The sequence below is a fragment of the Bemisia tabaci genome, chromosome 7, assembly GCF_918797505.1.
Source record: "Bemisia tabaci chromosome 7, PGI_BMITA_v3".
Lineage (NCBI taxonomy): Eukaryota > Metazoa > Arthropoda > Insecta > Hemiptera > Aleyrodidae > Bemisia > Bemisia tabaci.
Window position 1 is genome coordinate 25,331,278 of NC_092799.1, and position 6,053 is coordinate 25,337,330.

The window sequence follows — 6,053 nt, forward strand, 5'->3', positions numbered from 1 at the left end:
GGACAGAACGGAGTCTATTTATTACACACCACAATGAGGAGTTCCTGCTATTGTTTACATTTGCATGTGACGTCACTGACTCCGAACCGATAAGAAACGGACCGTTGAATGGGTCACCAGAAGGGGTAAGAGACTAAGGTGATTCGTCAAGCTCAATTGACGTGGTCGAAATGGCATGCGATATATCGCATCCATTAGGTCAGAACTCTCGGTAGATTTTGAAATTTTAGCAAAAACAAGGACGATAGCCCCTGCGCATGAGCATAAAGAATCATTCTAAACCCAAAAATGTGCAAATTTCATAGAAATGAAAGCAGAATAGTGTTTGAGATAAAACCTCGCATTCGATTCAGCTATCGATTTCTGAATCGAATGCGAGGTTTTTTTCCAAACACTATTCTGCTTTCATTTCTCTGAAATTTGCACAATTCTGGGTTTAGAATGATTCTTTAGGCTCTTGCGCAGGGGCAATCGTCCTTTGTTCGGCTAAAAATTCAAAATCTGCCGAGATTTTTAAACTAATCATTGCGATATATCGCACGGCAGTTCAACCACGTCACTTGAGCTTGACGAATCACTTTAAGGTGGATCCCCAGCTATGGCTCAATGCATTTTGAGTATGATCGATGAATTTCAAACAACCATTTGGTGGATAATTGTGGAAAAATCGAAAATTCAGTCGCTAGATCGTGCATAGAGGTATGCTCGCGCTGAAAATTATCTCCTAAAATTTTAAAAGTGATGTCTCCAATACTACTGAGCTTAAAGAAAGAACGTCGTATGAGCTCTCAGATGTTGCCAGAAGTTTTTCCAGATTTAATTTCAAGATTTTTCAAATTTCTAGTATTATTTATGAAATTCCCTGACTTGCCCCGGATTTTCCCGACCTGATGAAATACCTTGACGATTTCCGGTCTCTAAAACCCGTAGACACGCTGAAAAAGCCCGAGTAAAATTAGACGAACAAATCACTGAATTAGAGTCGCAGTTATTGCTAAAAATCGAAAAAATTGCCTATATTCATTATCGGACGGCCCCTTCAGACGTCAGAGCTTTGCGTGGAAGGTGCTCAGAGAGAATGAACAAAAAAATAAAAAGAAAGGAAAAAACAGTGCCTGCGCCGAGGATGCTCATAAACAACGCGTACGCCTCTCCTTACCGCCTTTCATCTTTTTGATCTCCTTCTGACAGCTAGCCGCCCCCCCCCCCCCCCTCGTTGCCACTTCAAACCTACACTGGCGTGAGGCCGTAACCTGTACCATCCTTCAAAACGCGGTTGCCAGCCCGACAAAAGAATAGTGCCGTGTTCAGAAAGAAGAAAAGTACTTGGGTGCGCGACCACATTTTGTAATAAAATACTACCTACTACTTCTGCCTCATCTCAGAAACAACGTATGCGTCATTTGATTATCTGTGCAGAAGGTTCTGTTATGGATGAGCCTAAATATTGATTCCTACGTAGTTGCAAAATGTAAAATTCGCATATTGCACGCTAATAACCAAATCCAGGCAGAATATTTTTCGGGGTTTCCGGATTTTCTTATTTTAAAGTAGAAAATGATCCATATATAAACATGTGTGGATCAGAGCTCTGTAAATAAGACCGATGTCCTTGCCCATTTCTTGAGCTGCAGGGTAGCCAGTCCGCGGACAGGCCGGTCAAAATTCTGAAAATTACGGCAAAGGGGCGCTAGTCTTAAATGCTATCCAAACGCTAATCGATGGATGTCCCACGCTGATCGACCTCTAACGAATTCGTTGCGAGCTTTTGAAAAAAATATGAGGTTTTTATAAAATCTTGCTTAGGTTTTTAGTATCTTGAATGTGTGTTGCATATTCCAAAATTAAAGGAGCTTCCGCTTCACAAAGACTAGAGTGATCGCGAGTCGATTATACCTAGTGCCTCGATACAACTATTCGTGTTCCACGGATGTGCGTGCTGCATAGTCAAAAATTGAAGGAGCCTCCGCTTCACAAAGACTAGACTGATCTAAAGACTGACTATAGTGCCTTGATACAATTATTCGTGTTCCACGGATGTGCGTGTTGCATAATCAAAAATTGAAGGAGCTTCCGCTTCACAAAGACTAGACTGACTATAGTGTCTTGATACAACTATTCGTGTTCCACGGATGTGCGTGTTGCATATTCAAAATTGAAGGCACTTTCGCTTATCTCGGTTCGACAGAAATGCACAGGCGCTGTCGTTAGGTGTGCCGCAGCAACCGAATAACGCAATACCTTTATTTATATTTTTTCTGTCTCAGTCCTTTTGATAAGAAAAAAAACAAATAAAAAATATACGCGTATATCTCAGTAGGTAGCCTTGGCTATACTTGCACCTTGTGTAATAGCAGCCGTAGCACCTTGGCAAATACGAGAGTTTTCCAGCAGTTTAGTAAGAAAATATGAAAGGTTACCGGTATTTTCACCTCGATAACGCGATTTCAAGCGGTTTTGTAAAACAAAATGACAATTCTTCCTCTACAGACAAGGGAGGCGAGAAAATAAGTATCACACATTTTTCACATGAATATCGTGGCAGTTATGAACGTCAGTAAATTGAGACAGGCGAGAAGCTAGAATTTTCCTTCATTTTCGCGTGATACCACATATCTACTCCAGTGTTCGAATAGTTGCGCGATTAATTTCCATAGTCATATAAACGTTAGTAATTTGAGACGGACGAAAAGTCAAGATTTTCCTTCATTTTCGCGTGATACCTCATACTAACTTCGGAGTTCGAATAGTTGCGCACTTGACTTCCGCTATAAACTAAAACAAATCGATAGCTTAATTCGAGAAGTGCGTATCCATTGCAATGTTCAAAAGACCCGGAACATGAGAAAACTTACAGAAAATTTAAAGAAAAACTATAGGTGAGTTTCTCCAACAAAAGAAAAAAATCATTAGCTAAATTCTGCAGCATTGCAATTGAGATATGCAGTTTTTTACTTAAGCCATTTATTTGCAAAACTTGTCAAGAAAAACGGATTGTTAGCACCAACCAAATAATTAAACGGTATCTTGCTGGGGGAAAATGCTGCATTAACGTTAGAGATTTTGCCCAATTCCTTTTGACAGAGTATGATTTCTCTGAAAAAACTTACAAATATTTTTTTTTGAAATTGGAAGTGGCAATTAGCAGCTTAATGGAGGATATCTCAAAATCTCAAGCAAAAATATCTATGACTTTCCTTGAGGATGAAATGATGTATACTTATATCATCTTAGAAAATTTGGAATTAAGGTGATTCGATGGACGCCATATTTTGTGTCAGAACGGCATGCAATATATCGCATCAACTGGTTCCATTTTTTCAGATACTCGTCATTTTTCTCGAATTTTGAGATCGCAATTCTGTTGTCGGGAGACTAAAGCACTCACTTACCAATTTTTACAAAGAAATCCAACGTAATAAAGGCGTGGTTTTTTTAGAGGAAAAATATCGCATTCGAGTGCAGTTTCGATATCAGTATCGAATGCGATATTTTTCCTCTGAAAAAACCACGCCTTTATTACGTTGAATTTCTTTGTAAAAATTGGTAAGTAAGTGCTTTAGTCTCCCGACAACAGAATTGCGATCTCAAAATTCGAGAAAAAGGATTAGTAGCTGAAAAGTAGAGCCAATCGATGCGATACATCGCACGTCGTTCTGACATAAAATATGGCGTCCATCGAATCACCTTAATCAGGTGCTAATTCAGGGTGTCTACTAAAACAGGCTGGCCAAAACTCATTATCAGTACCTACTTTTATACAGTGCTTTTTCAGTACTTGCATTCCCAAGAAATTCAGAATAGACAGAAGAATTTGGTACTTTTTCAATATTTCTATTTGACAAAATTTGAAATTCTCCCTTGAATTGCTACAAAAAGTACACAGACACAAAATTTTATCGGTGGTGAAGATTAACTGACTGCACAATTGCTATCTTGCAAGCAAATACTCTAAGAAACAACACGCAAGGGATTGCATACTTTCCAGGCTTTATTAAAAAACACGCATGGTATGACGGTGAAAATTCCGGATCTTCTTGCGGAATATCCTCATTTTTTCAGTACAATCCACAATTAAAAAATCAGTACTTTTTCCAGACGAGTAGACATCCTGTAATACTGCGTTTCCCTTTACATGGCAAAATGAATTTATTTCAACTTTGGCCCCTTTCATCCGCATCAATAACTAAGATTCATAAAGTTGCCACTCTCAATTAATGCTAGCTAATAGTTGAGCAATGTAAGAAGTGCCGACAAGGAAGTTGATGATTGCACGCTGCAAAAAATTTAACAATGTTGATGGTGTTGCATCTTCTACCCATTCTAGAGAAGAGACTCAGAACTTTAGTGTTCCCTTCAATAGGAAGTTATAACGGGAAGTACTGCAAAGCAAAAACCAGTAAAAGGCTCAGGACTGCCGACTAGAGTCAGAAGACAGCAACAGAAAATTGTCTGACGTCATTTTCGCATGGAAAGTAAATGCTAGAATTAAGATAACAGATCTTCTGTTACAGTCTAAGGAGCATAAACTGAGTTGGAGTGGACTCTAGTTGACAGTTTTGAGATCGGTCTGACACATTTTGTACCAGGGGTGCAGGAACTTCCAAGGTTTCCCCCAGAATAAATGTACGTTTCTCCATTTCAAGTTTTTGCAGAATTTTACCTGACACATAAAGTAACATGGTTGACAGTTTTGTTATCCCAAAACACAGCGTTTTAATGTTTTGATCCCTACCTGGCAGGAAAAAAAAGGTCCTGGTCCTACCTCCTGGTCCGGAAGTGTTTGCACCCCTGTTCCGTAAAATGAGGGAGCAAATCTTCCATCAATCAACGCTTATCAGAAGGGTCATCAAAATACAGGTACTGACTAAAGATAACATCAAGAATAACATGACTGTACGACGCAAGATGCGAGTGAGACAAACGTTAAATACATCATGAATGTGAATAGGCGAGCATCTTCAAGCTGCGAATGACAATACACACCAAACCCTCTGAATTCGATGTTGATCTTAATGAGTTGATAATGTATGAATAAAAACTGATGGTGACGCACCTTCAAAAGTTGATCAGGAGGTTCCAAACAGCATCACTGAGTGTGTAGTTAATTCCTTTGGATGGTAAATTTCTGAACACACACAAATTAAAGCACAGGAACACTAGGAGAAACACAGCACATAGTAATCGTAGATTAAGTAACGAAGGGCTATTGAATGAACACTACTCCAGCATTTGGCACTAATTTTGAGCTTCAGAGGTGTAAAGGAAGAAGATTATTTACGTAACCTTAAAAACACGATTCTTCAACATGTTCGTAGACAATGGATTTACTTACTACAAATCAACCGTATCCCGTAGTGCAAATCGCAGAAAACACAAGAAGCACGTTTCCAGTGGTAGATATTTAATGGTAATAACTATAAAATATGTTAGTAATTAACACCGCTGTCGAGTCTGGAATCAAAATTCGAAAGGCTTCATAGTTGAAAGAAAACTCAACTAAAACTGAGTCAAAATTGAACAAAATTGCGGCCGAGTAGAGTGCCCGAGAAAATCTGAATTTTTTAAAATAATGATGATGATGAAAACAACGGCGACTGCAGCGACGCTTGGCGCCTGGCCAGCGGCCTCTAGGACCTCTAGGAGCAACGTAAGTAAACTTTCGTCTCACCGGCCTGACCCCTATGGACGACTTGTTTTACGGCGAGTATTTAACTGTAGCGACAATTGCCGTTCAAAATATTGAAGGCAGTTTTATAATATCAGTTTTTCGATGGTGTAACTGTGTAAGTCGGCAATCACATATCGACGGCGTAAGTCCGCAATCACATATCTCGTTTTTGCGGTGTCTGAAAATCTCCGCCTATATGTTATTTTTTTAAATGAGAACAAATGGACATTATTCCTTGAAGTTTATGCAGAATTTTCTTCGCACGGAAAAGATAAATCACGGCAGTTTTTAAGAGTCGCCGTTGCGATGTTTCCCGTTTGAAGAATAAGGTATGACAGGAAGTCTGCGATGTCGCAAACGGAGTTATGTGATTGCCGACTTA

General features: G+C 39.3%; 1 protein-coding gene across 2 annotated transcripts in view; it reads right to left on the reverse strand.

The window, feature by feature from the left end:
• Positions 1-5,593, reverse strand: part of LOC109038128 (uncharacterized) — a 103,696-nt gene extending 98,103 nt beyond the window's left edge. Inside the window, exon 1 of one of the 2 annotated variants that reach the window (XM_072302511.1) lies at positions 5,336-5,593. The gene's annotated coding sequence lies outside the window, so the exon portion shown is untranslated. Of the gene's footprint in view, positions 1-5,056 lie in introns of both variants that reach the window. The other variant, XM_072302510.1, reaches the window with a different exon arrangement.
• Between the last annotated feature and the right edge of the window lie 460 nt (positions 5,594-6,053).